Genomic DNA, 11789 nt, shown 5'->3' with positions numbered 1-11789 from the left:
TGGGGGAGCAATGCCATGCACAGATTTTCATCTCTGGAAAGATTTGTTGTTGAGCATGCACAATGGAGAAGGCCTTGGGTTTGATGCTGGAGACTCAGGGATGAGCAAGATATGATCCTTGCCCTCAAGCAGCTTATGATCCTACGGGAGGAGACATACAAGGACGTGTAAATTAACAGAGGAATGAAATGAACGTCAGAGGTGTTGAGTGCTCTGTAGCAATGAGTACTCTGTAGGAGAGCAGTCACAGTAAACAGGCTGCAAGGGAGGCAGAAATCAGATCAAGGGAAGCCCTTGCGGGTCTGGACTTGACGCTGTAGGCAATAGTGAGTCATTGAGAGCTTCTGAGTATGGGAGTGACACAAGACAGGATGAAGTTCCATCGTCTTAATGGTGCCAGATAAAGCCCAGACGAGTCACCGACGTGATCAAAGGGCTGGCAATAGGCCTGTGGAGGAGACAGAAGAGTGAGGACTGGAAAGATGAAGGCCAGTGGGAGCCTTGATCAAAGGCAGGCAGAGGAGCGTACAGCTTCCTGATGCTGGACCGAGGCAGGGATGGAGCCGCACCATGAAGTCAAAGAGAATGTGGCCTTTATTCAACTCCCATCAGGAAAGGTGAGTGTTGTACACATAAAAAAATAAAAAAAAAGTCATTTATATAACTACACCCCAAGAGGGGGTGTAGGCTGGAAATGGGAAATAAATGACTATCAAAGAGGTTCTGGTAGAGTCCTGGGTTACTGGTAGAGTCATAAAGAAAGGCTGAGGGGATGCTCCTTGCTCATTCATCAGATGGTCACTTCCTGAGGCCCCTCTAGGCTCCAAGCCCAGAAACGTGAAGCAGGCATCCTCTTGTCCTGTTATGTCACTGCCCTACCACTCTCTGAAATGACCCTGACCCCGTGTGTTTACCCGATCGGCGTCTGCTTCCCCTGCTGGACGAGAAGGGAATTTGTATATTTTTTCACTGTTTATCCCCAGCACTTAGAGGAGTCTCTGACATGTAGTAGATGTTTGGCCCATTATTTGCTGAATGAATGAATCCCTCATCCTCAATGGGTCTCCATCCTCAAAGAGTTCAAAATCTAGGGAGAAAGTCAGACAAGGAAACCAACCTCAAGTGTCAAGTTTAGTTTCATTGGTGCTACACTGTAAAGGTCCACGTGAGAGCAAAGAGGAAACTTCTGCTTCAGTCCTGTTTCTCAGGAGAGACTTCTTTATGCTTTAGCTGAGCCATGATGGTCAAAGCAGAGGCTAACCAAGTGAACAGAGCAGATGAGGCCATTCCTCCAAGAGCAAACAGCATGGGCAAAGGCTCAGAAACACCATGTGATGGCTCATCCAGGGATCGACATAGAACGCTGGAGAGAGAGGTCAGGGCCTGATCATCGAGGGGCTTAAAATTCAATTTAAAGGATTTGAACTCTCTCCCGAAGGCAATGGGAAGACATCAGAGGATTTGGGTTGCACGTAAAGAAAAAAACAACTCAAAATAGCTTTAATAAGAACAAAAGGGAAGGGGTGGTTATTGGCTTATAAAAATGACAAGACCCAAGAGATCTGCAGGCACAACTTGATCCAAGGTATAAACAAAGGTCACCAGGCTAAGGTTTCCCCACTCTCCTTTTCTTGACTTTTCTGGCTCTTAGCTGATCCCCAGTCTAAGGGTTCATGTGGTAGGTCCTGAGAACCTCAGTTCACATCACAGTGGAACTTAGTCCATTTCCCTTAGCTCAAGCCAAGTCCGAGAACTGAGTCTCTCTGGCCCTGACTGATCTGAGTTTGGTCCTATGTCTATTGCTGAACTGATCTGGGGGACCAGGGGGACCATATGTGCTGATTGGCTTAGCCCAAGTCATGTGATCCACCCAGGGGTTCAAATGAAACCCACATGCTGGCTCTTCCAAAGCTGATGTCACGTAAGGGACAAGTGGGTGCTAAGTGGCAAAATAAGCTGTGACCACCATGTGTTTTAAGTGGGGGAATGCCACAGGTTGACACATGTTTTGGAAAGCTATGATTCTCCTACAGTTCTGGAAGCCAATTAGAAAGTCAATCTGAAAGCCAGTTAGAAAGTCAATCCGAAGGCAGGAGCAGACGCAGGAGCAATGGTTAGATGGCTGGTCTTAAAGCTGGGCTGCAGCAAACTGAGCAGAAGTGAGTAGGGGGCTGCCACAGAAGGAGGCTTCTTATATAAACCCTGAGGGTGTAATTTAGGGGTCCTGAGCTACAGCCCCCATCACTTTTGATCACCTTCAGACCTGGAACACTCAGCCTCATTAAGGACCAGCCTATGGCAAAATCCCCATAGAGGCATCCTAACAGGACCATCCAAACTCTGGAACCAGTTGCCCCAAAACTGCAGGCCCAGGCTCAGCTTGCAGAAACCCATTTAATCTCCCTTTGGAAATATAGCCAGCTGAGAGCCACACTAAGCTTAAATGCTGATGCCATGACTTCTTGGCTGTGTTACCCTGAACAAGGTGCTTAACCTCTCAGAGCCTGAATATCCCTCTATGAATATGAAGTGGAGATGATGACGTTTAAGGTACCGGAGGCGTGGTGTGGAGCTGAAATCAGATAAAGACTGTGAATCACCTTCTGCGGTAAGAGAGGCTCAGTGAATGAAAATTTCTTCCTCTTCAGCCCTTCTTTTCCCCCAGCGTTATCTCCAAACACCTCTCCCACACCTTGGTTGCCAAATAAAAGGTGGTTGGTTTGGTTTTATTTTGTTTTCCTGCCAGAAAGAAACAACTGGAGGTTGAGTGGCACAGAGCAACCATTTTTAGATTTGTGGGTGGAAAATTCCTCCTGTTCTTGGGCCTGAAGTCCAAGCCCCCTCTGGGCTTCCTTTAGGCGGTTCCCATTTGGGAACACAACATCCAAGTCCCTTGTGTGCCACAAAGGAAGGGAGGAAACCCAAAGAAGGGACGAAGAGATAGAAGAGACATCTCCCCTATTTTCCTCTAATTTGAAATTCTTCAAATCCTTTTCTTTCTCATTGCAACTTACACAAACTCAAGGAAATCATGAAGCAGAGTTCTCTGAATGAGATCACAAAACAGAGGTTTTGTCCAGTGGCAGCACTGCCTAGACGGCAGAGGAAATCCCCACCTTGCTCAGATGTTGGAGGGAAAGAGAATTAATGTTTGCTGAGACTACTGTGCAGCTGTTTCCTAAATAGTGTCTTTCTCTGAGCCTCACAATTGCCCCAGGAGGTGAGGACCATCCCCCCACTTCACTGAGGAGGAAACTGAGTCTCAGAGAAAAGCCACTCTGTCTGGCTTGGAGGGTGGTGCTGGGTACGGAAGGCTGCTGAACTTGAACCCACGTCTCTATGTGGCCAGAGCCCAAGATGACTTGGCCACCCCGGAGGCGGCCACCCTGTCCCTTCCCTGCTTTGGGCTTCCAGTCCCATCTGGCTTGCAAGCTGTGTGTATTTCATTCTGCTCCCCAGAGCTGCCTCTTCACTAGGACAGCACTTAGCATGTTGTATTATCATCAACTGTTTGTGGCCATCTCTCCCCCGCTTGCTTCTGAGTGCTTTGAATCGGAGGCTCCAATCTGAAGGGATCTTGAGCGTGTGAATTGGTCCATGTGCTATCCCTCTGTGGAGTATTTACATCTCTTGCTGTGGACTAAAGAGGGGAAAGAGAAACTCGGAAACATCCTCTACATCTTTGTCTGTCTAGGAGAGTACCTGGCATGCTTGGATGAATGAATGAGTGGAAAAATACCTGCTACATAGGGTTGTTGTGCGGCTACAAGGGCTGACATCTGTAACATCCCTAAAACAGGGCTTGGCATGCTAGACGTGTCTTTAGAAGTGTGGAGCTGTATGCTGAGTTGTAACTAAGAAGGAGGACTTAGGAATTTCATTAACCAGCTGTGTGGCATTAAAAAAAAAAAGTCCCTTCCCTTTTCTGGGCCTCTGTTTCCCCAGTTGTAAATTGAGGACACTGGGTTAAATGACCAGAAAGTTACCCTTTCATTGCTGATATTTTATCTATGTTTCATCCCCTTCCCTTCACTCCACTCCCCAACACACACACACACACACACACACACACACACACCACACACGCCCATCAATCTCCAAAATAGCACTTGGCTGTCCCCCAGCACTCTCTTTTTCATTTCCTTGACCAGAAGCTCCATGAGCTTATTAACCTCTGCTGTCCATGTTCCTCAATTACAAAACAGCAATAATGTCCCCTCAGATTCATTTTTATCAGAGAGCAAGATCTGTATTGTGGGCCAGGGTGTGCTGGTCCTAAACGGAAAGCAGAAGTCATTTCCAACTCGCTTGCTCCATAAATGCAGCGGTTCTGCCAGCTGCCTTTGCACCAAGATGGAAAGAACATTTATCTTCACAAATGTAGGCGACACCGTGGAGGCAGCCCTGCGAGGGACAGGGGAAAAAGCCTTCCATTCCAACAGGAGGGATAAGGCTGAAAAAGAAAATTTCTCCTAGAACAGGAACAAAACTGCACTCCGGGGTCACTTCCAACTCCGTAATTCTAGGCGTTAAGATTCATGGGATTTAAGATCCTAAAGTTGTGAGTGAATGTGTGCAATTAGTTAGATCTAAGCTTCTGTGCATCCTAAAATATTCTATGATTTCATGATTCAGGACTTTTTTCTTCTAGAAGACTATGGCCCGCAATTGTATGATTCTCAGATTCTAGTGGCCGAAGGCAAGGGTTTTCCAGCTTGTGGGTGTATCAAAACCACCTGGGGGCTTGATACTGCTGCAAATTCCTGGGATCCCATCTCAGAGATTTTGGTTCAGCCCACGTGGGTAGATGCCCAAAAATCTGCCATTTTTGTAGCAAGCCCTCCATCCCAGTACCTCTGAGTAAGAGTGGGCCATACAGTGTTTAGAGAGCCTGTCATTCTAGATTCTGTGATTCTAAATGTTATCCTAAAAAGGCCTTTCGCTTATGATTCTAGCATTCTGGAACTCTGTTATTCTGTTTCCATGTGCCTAAGGAGAGGATCCTAAGGCATAAAAAACTATCTTTCCGAGCAGGACTTCACATGGGGGAGGGAGAAAGGGACCAAGAGTCACAAGGATGGAAGGATATTCTGGAAGGGGAACCTCCTGAGGATATAGAACAAATTCTGATGCTTCACCTATTGTGACTGAGCAAGTCGAGGGCTAGGACTCAAATGAGGCGGCTTGGTGGGATGCACTGTCTGGTTCTGGGGTGATATGAGCATCTAGGGTCATCAGGAAGAATTTCTGATGGAAAGGGTGGTCCAACCACATTCTAGAGAGTTAGAAGCGCTTAGATTGGAGGAGGGGAGGCAGAAGTCCCAGCAGAGAGTTGGAAAAAGAACCAGGCAAGGGAGGAAGGATTTATCACCACAATATCCTCCCTGTGCCGGATGGTGGGGGAACTGCAGACTGGTGTGGCAGACATGAAAATGTAGGGTTTCAGGAAAGCTCAAGATGGGAGGGAGTTGACTGTGTGGGGATATCCCAGGGTACAATGAGTGGGCTAAAAGAGAAGTGCTTTGACATGCTAATGAGTGCCTGGATCTGGGAGGGTGGGGATGGGATGAAGGGTGGTGGAGGACCTCCAAAGAGCTGGTAGGAGGATGCTGGGCTGGGGAGGAGCTCTGACTTGGGGGCGGGGCTCTGGGATAGAGAAGGGCTCCTTAGGGATTCCCACATACACACACACACACACACACACACACACACACACACTATGTGCAACACCAATGAGTCATGGTTCAGACAGGGAGTCTGGAACCCTCCTTCTGAGAAACAAAAATGGATAATGGAGAACCCAAAGGTTTATGCAGCATCCTGGGTGGGGCAGGAGCTAGCAGGTTGGGTTACCAAGGGTCTCTCTGGTGGGGGAAAAATGGAAAAGGAGAGATCAGTCACCTTCAGTGACACATTCAGCCTGTGTGCCTGCACAGTGGGGATAACACACTCCTGGCTGCACATACACACCCGTTCTGCCCTAACAATGACAGTGACACATGTGCCAGTCCGTTGTGACACATTTAACATTTACACTCTTACCACCAATGATGACACCCTTTCACATTGATGGTAACATCCTATCACCTGTATCATCTCTCGTTGGCAGTGACACAGACATACATCATTATACAGAAATGGTGACGTGTCCCCAGAGCCTTTGCATCTGGCACAGTCTATGTAAATGGCGCCTTCTGTGGTTGTACACTGGACAACCTGCACAGCTATACGTGGTGACATCTTACACCCAGACCATCACACAATGCCATTACATATCCCGCTATAACAACCCTCTTGGCTTTACACCTGATGATACACTCACACCAGAGACACTCCATGTCAGGAAGGATACACCACCACACACTGTGAATCACATGGTGACAGACCTACACCTGCCCTACTAGCACCTATGTCCCTCTACATGGATGCTGCCCACTGCCACCTACACGGTCCCACATTGATGGGCACACACACTTATGCACCACTGCACACCAACGGCTTTGCCTTCACATTGCCACTCCATGTTGAGAGAGACAGACTGGGCCCCTGGCCTTACATCCTGACAGTGGCACCCTAGCCATTATCAGTGACAAGACGGGAGGCACTCATCAGATGAGCAAGTTGGCCTAGAGCCCTTCCCTGTGCACCACCCCCACAGTTCTGTTTCTGCCTCTGGCACACAGCCACCCCCTCAAACCAAGACCAATTCTGCCCCTCCAGGCTCAAGCCAGAATGGCAGGGTGTGGAGTCAGCGTCTTGAGCACTCAGAAGCCTCCCTGCACCCACCAGCTCAACTCCCAGCTGAGGTCAGCCCAGCCAGCAATCTCTTCCTCACACCCACACTGCATTCAGAGGACACTCAGGGAAGAAATGGACTGACCTTTGGACAAACACCATTCTCACTGATCACTGCTTTTATGGTCTGTGACAGTTGTCATTCTTCACACACTGTTCCTCGATGCTCACACAAAGTACTGACATTAGCTCTCTTGATTGGCTTCCTAGTGAACATTCAAGGCATGTATATATAATTTTAAAAATCTGTTCGAATTTGGCCCCCTGCCCTAGAACACAGGGCTCACAAATAGAAGCGGAGAGCCAGCACAAGCCAGGGTAAGACACCTTGCAGAGCCACATCCATATTTTACCAGGTGACTCTTAGAAACTGTCTACAGAGCAGGCTCCAAAAGAACCTGAGGATGGCTGGGGGAGGGGAACTCACAGCGGGCTGGATTAGAGATGCAGGAGATGAAGGAGATGCTGACAACCCACATGACACAAAGACCCCAATCTGGATGTGAATTCAAGGCAGTTTTTTGTGTTTTTATTTTTTTTTAAGTGAGAAACTGGAGAACAGGGAGGACGATAAATGTCAATGTAAAAAAAAAAATCTGAAGAGCAAAAGTTACATTTCCATAGGCTGTGGGATGTGTCAGAAGAGAAGCAGCCTGGGGGGTGAAAGGACCCCAGAGCTCAGCGTCAGGCAGGCCTGGGCTAAAATCCTGGCTATGCCAAAGAATCACTGCATCTCCCAGGGGATCAACTTCCCCATCTTGGAAACAGAGGTTTGTGTGAACTAAAGGAGAGGATATAATTTATGCAAAGCACCAAACTAAGTGCCTGAGACACAATGGGGACCCGATGGTTGCTATGATTAGTAGTGTTATAATCATTAGAAAGTGGTTATAATATTTAGTGACTTTTCTACATTGACAGTAGAGTACTCAGGAGCTATGTGTAGGCTGGCAAGAGTGAACAGGGAGCAAGTATTCAGCTGTCTGCCATCTTTCTTCAACAGAAAGTTATCAGTAGCTAAAGTGCCCTGATTTACCCCTAATCATTCAGTGGTATGAAGCCAACAAGGCTTGACTGAGCTGTCCTTTTATTCACCAGTAAGATTTTCTGCAGCTAGACATGATTCATGTCAGCTCATGAAGTTTTTTATAGATTCACAGAAGCTTGGGTTCAAAGGGTGCTTTAGCTGTCACCTGCCACCCACCTGTCATTTTCCAGGGAATGGAGAACTCACTACCTAACATGAGGCAGTCCATGCTATGGCTAGACAGCTCCAATTGACAGAAGATTTTTCCTCTTAGAGCTTCTGGCTGCCTTCCTTTACCTTTCCCCCATTGCCCTAATTCTGTCTTCAGAGCTGATAAAAACATTAGTACTCCATTTTGCTTGCAGTGGTCATTCATTCAACCAACAAGCATTTCCTTAGCACCTACTTTGCCAGGCCCCATGCTAAAGGCCAGTTACAAACTGAGCAAGACTTGGCCCTTCAGCATTCTCTCCTCCAGAAGAAACATCCTCAGATCCTTCAACTTTCATCCATTTGACCTGATTTCCAGACACCCACCACCAAACCACCTTTTCTTCCCTAAACATAAGAAAGCGTATTAAATCCATCTTTTAAAAAATATTTTTAATGTTTATTTTTGAGAGACAGAGTGTAGTGGGGAAGGAGCAGAGAGAGAGGGAGACTCAAAATCTGAAGTCTGTGCTGAATCTCTGTGCTGTCAGCACAGAGTCTGACCGGGGGCTGGAACTAGCAAACCAGGAGATTATGACCTGAGCCAAAGTTGGACCGACTCAGCCACCCAGGCACCCCTAATCCATCTTAAAGTATGGTGTCCAGAACTGAGCTCAGTACTTTTCTGAAGGCTAAGTTGGATGTTTAGCCCAGCTTGGTTGATGTCTATATATTTTTTTAATGTTTTATTTATTTGAGAGAGAGAGAGAGAGAGAAGGAAGGACAGTGGGGGGGGGGGGGGGAAATGGGGAGAGGATCCAAAATGGGCTCTGTGCTGACATCAGAGAGCCCAATGCCGGGCTCCAACTCATGAACTGTGAGACCACAACCTGAGCCAAAGTCGGACACGTAACTGACTGAGCCACCAGGGCATCCGGGTTGATGTCCATGTTAAAGACAATGCCCTTTGTGGAAAAACCCAACTGTAACGGGAGTGATGCCAGCCAGGTCCCATTCACTGAGCTTCTGCTCTGGAAGAACAGGAAGAAAGGAGGGAGAAGGAGAGAGGAGGAGGACTGTGAGTCTTAAAATGGCATGATGTCAGATCTCCCTGCCCAGAACTCCCCTCAGGCATTAGTGGCAAGTCTAAGTCACTCTAATCAAACAGCCTCCCCACTGCCTCCCTTCCAATAGCGTCTGCCTCAGGAAAAGGAAGAAAATTAAAAATGAGCATGTGATGGCCCAATACGGTGTTAAACAGAACTCAGCCATAAATGAAGGGCTATCCCTATACCAAGCCACATAGCCTTGGGAAGGGAAGAAAAGAATAGAGATGAGCTTCAGAAGATGACTCTCCAGGTGAGGAGGGTGGTTCCAACAATGGCCTCTGACCTGTGGAAGTCCCTCACTTTGAGGTCTCTGCTGTGAACTTGTGTAAAGGAATAGTCCCCTCCTTTTGGAACAAAATCACACCTCTTTCCTCTCCCAATCCTGTCCCTCTGCAGCTCTTGCTGCTTCCTCCTTGGAAGGAAGCCATCCCCTTACAGAAGCAGAAGTCATCTACACTCTGACATAACCCCGATTGATGTATAAACTCCTGCAAATCTTTCAAAGGCCTGATGCAAGTCCCCTCCTCTCCTAAGCCATTTTCTTACACTTCGGTCTGGATTAAAAGAAGCATTTTAGAGCCAAAAGATGGCAGGCAGAATGGAGAGACTCATTAGGAGAGGTTAATAAAATGAGAAATGAATGTAAGTAGGGGAGGAAAGTCTTGGGGGGTAGGGACAGATGTTGCCCTGCCTCTTGGCGGTCCCTTTTCTTCCCTGGGCTTACGAGAGAAAGAAATAGCCTTCTAGAATAAAGTTTGCAACAGATTCCTTATTCTGCACAGGATGCCAGATCTACAAGGGATTGGCAAGTGAGTCTTACAGCGAATTTTGCAGCAATCTTCTCCCTCTGGGTCCACAGGAAGGACTCCTTACCCTCTATTGGGGCCTACCCACATGATCCATCAATGTTTCTTGAGTACCCTTGTAGCAGGACATGATGCTGAGGGGCTATACAGATGGTCTGATGGTGGTCCTGTCCTATAGGAGCTCACAGGCAAGAGGTAAGCAAAATAGAGCAACAATAGCCTCTGAAACAGGGGTCTGTCTAGGGATGGCAGAAACCCTGAGAAGAGTGTGACCAATTCTTCCTGGAGTAATCAGGAAGGCTTTCCTGAGCAGGTGATCTTTGAGTTTTGCTTTAAAAGAACCCTTCATCCCCTGACCCATCACTGTGTTCTCGGTGCATTGAAGCAACAAGCTTGTGGTCTTAAGAGCTTCACCCAGGACAAGTGGCTGCAGGGGGGATTGGCGGGGGTGTCTTCCGGGGGCGAGAGTGGAGGGGACAGCGGAAAGGTGGAGGAGGAAGGAGAATGGTGAGGGAAAAGAGGGGAGAAGGAGAAAGAATGGGAAAGGGAGAGGAAGGGGGAGGAAGGGGGAGGAGGAAGAGAGGAGAAAGGGAGGAGGGAGAGGGAGCGAGAGGAGAGAGGGAGGGAGAGAGAGAGAGAGAGAGAGAGAGAGAGAGATTTGAATTTCCCATCTGGAAGGGGAGCGGTAGCACGTCAGGGCCTGGCTGAGGGGCGTGATTGGAGGGCGCCTCCGGCAGCCGCCCGCGGCAGCGGCAGCCGCGGCCCCAGCTCGCCTGGTGGAGTTGCACGAGGCGGCGGCGGGAGCTGGAATAGCAGAAGGAACCGCCTCGCTGAGTACACCCGGAGCCCTGCAGTGGCTCAGACGGTTTCGTGGACCGCCAGGTCGGTGCTGACCACGGGCCGGGAGGGCGGAGCCGGGCTGTGGGCAACAGGGTCCCAGCTCTCGCCGTGAGGCTGCACGGCAGCCTGGGAAGCTGGGGAGCACGGCTTTCGAGGGGACAGCTCCCCAAGACTGTCCGGGCGCCGGAAAGGGTGGCTGAGCGGCGGCAGCTGGGACCCTCCTAGGCGCGCTCGGCGTGGTGCTGAAAGGACAGCTCCCCGCGAGAGTAGAGCGAGCAAGCGGAGGGAACGGAGTGAAGCCAGGGAGTGAAGCCGGGGCCAACCGGGCAGGAGGAGTGGGCCCCGGGGTCGGAGACCTCCGGGCAAAAGCCCAAAACAGCCCTGCTCCCAGAGAGTTAGGACTGCCCCGAGGGCGGCGGGAGACTCAAGTCTGATCCTAGAGAACAACTTCGAGCTCGCGGGGGTGGGGATGGGGGGGACGTCGATCTAAGCTACTTCAGGCTGTTGGTTCACCCGGAACCCTCCAGAGCCCTCAGCCCCAGAGGAGGGAGCTGCGCCCGAAGGGGTTCAGGCTCCCGGAGTGAGTCAGAGGGCGCCAGGAGGGGAGCGGAGAGGCCGAAGGTGGAGGGAAGGAAAGCTTAAAACGTCAATTGAAGGTGAGGGGCCAAAGGGACTATTTGTCCTCGGAGGAGGAGGAGTCGAGGTTTGGACGGAGCACGTTCTCTGTCTGGGGTCATTAGTTACCGTCCCTTCTAAGGCCCTCGCAGGCCCCACTCTGCCCCTCCCCCATCAAAGTTTGCTACCTGGCTGGGTCTTGGGGTTGAAGCTTTGTGTGTTGGGGGAGGGGCGCTCTCAGCGGCCAACCGAGAGCTCTGGGCAGAGCTGCTGGCTGTGCTGGTCTCCGCAGGGGACCGAGAGAGGGACGCCTAGATTCTTGTCCTCTTCTGCCGAGGGAACGCTAAGCCCCTGCCACTTCCGCTTTTCTGAGGGAGCCGGTTCCCTATCCTCTCCCATCATCCACTGCCCCTTCCCCTCCCCCAGTGCTTCTCCTTTCCAGGGGAG

At 49.7% G+C, this 11789-nt stretch overlaps 1 protein-coding gene across 4 annotated transcripts in view; it reads left to right on the top strand.

Moving 5' to 3' along the window:
- CPLX2 (complexin 2) overlaps nucleotides 1-11789 on the top strand; it is a 79955-nt gene that overhangs the window by 60931 nt on the left and 7235 nt on the right. The window contains exon 1 of one of the 4 annotated variants that reach the window (XM_077757127.1): nucleotides 10617-10769. The exons of the other annotated variants lie outside the window; for them this stretch is intronic. The gene's annotated coding sequence lies outside the window, so the exon portion shown is untranslated. Of the gene's footprint in view, nucleotides 1-10616; nucleotides 10770-11789 lie in introns of those variants that run through there. 4 annotated transcript variants of the gene reach the window in all.

The sequence above is a fragment of the Crocuta crocuta genome, unplaced genomic scaffold, assembly GCF_008692635.1.
Source record: "Crocuta crocuta isolate KB4526 unplaced genomic scaffold, BGI_CrCroc_1.0 scaffold131, whole genome shotgun sequence".
Lineage (NCBI taxonomy): Eukaryota > Metazoa > Chordata > Mammalia > Carnivora > Hyaenidae > Crocuta > Crocuta crocuta.
This window is presented reverse-complemented; position numbering and strand designations above follow the sequence as displayed.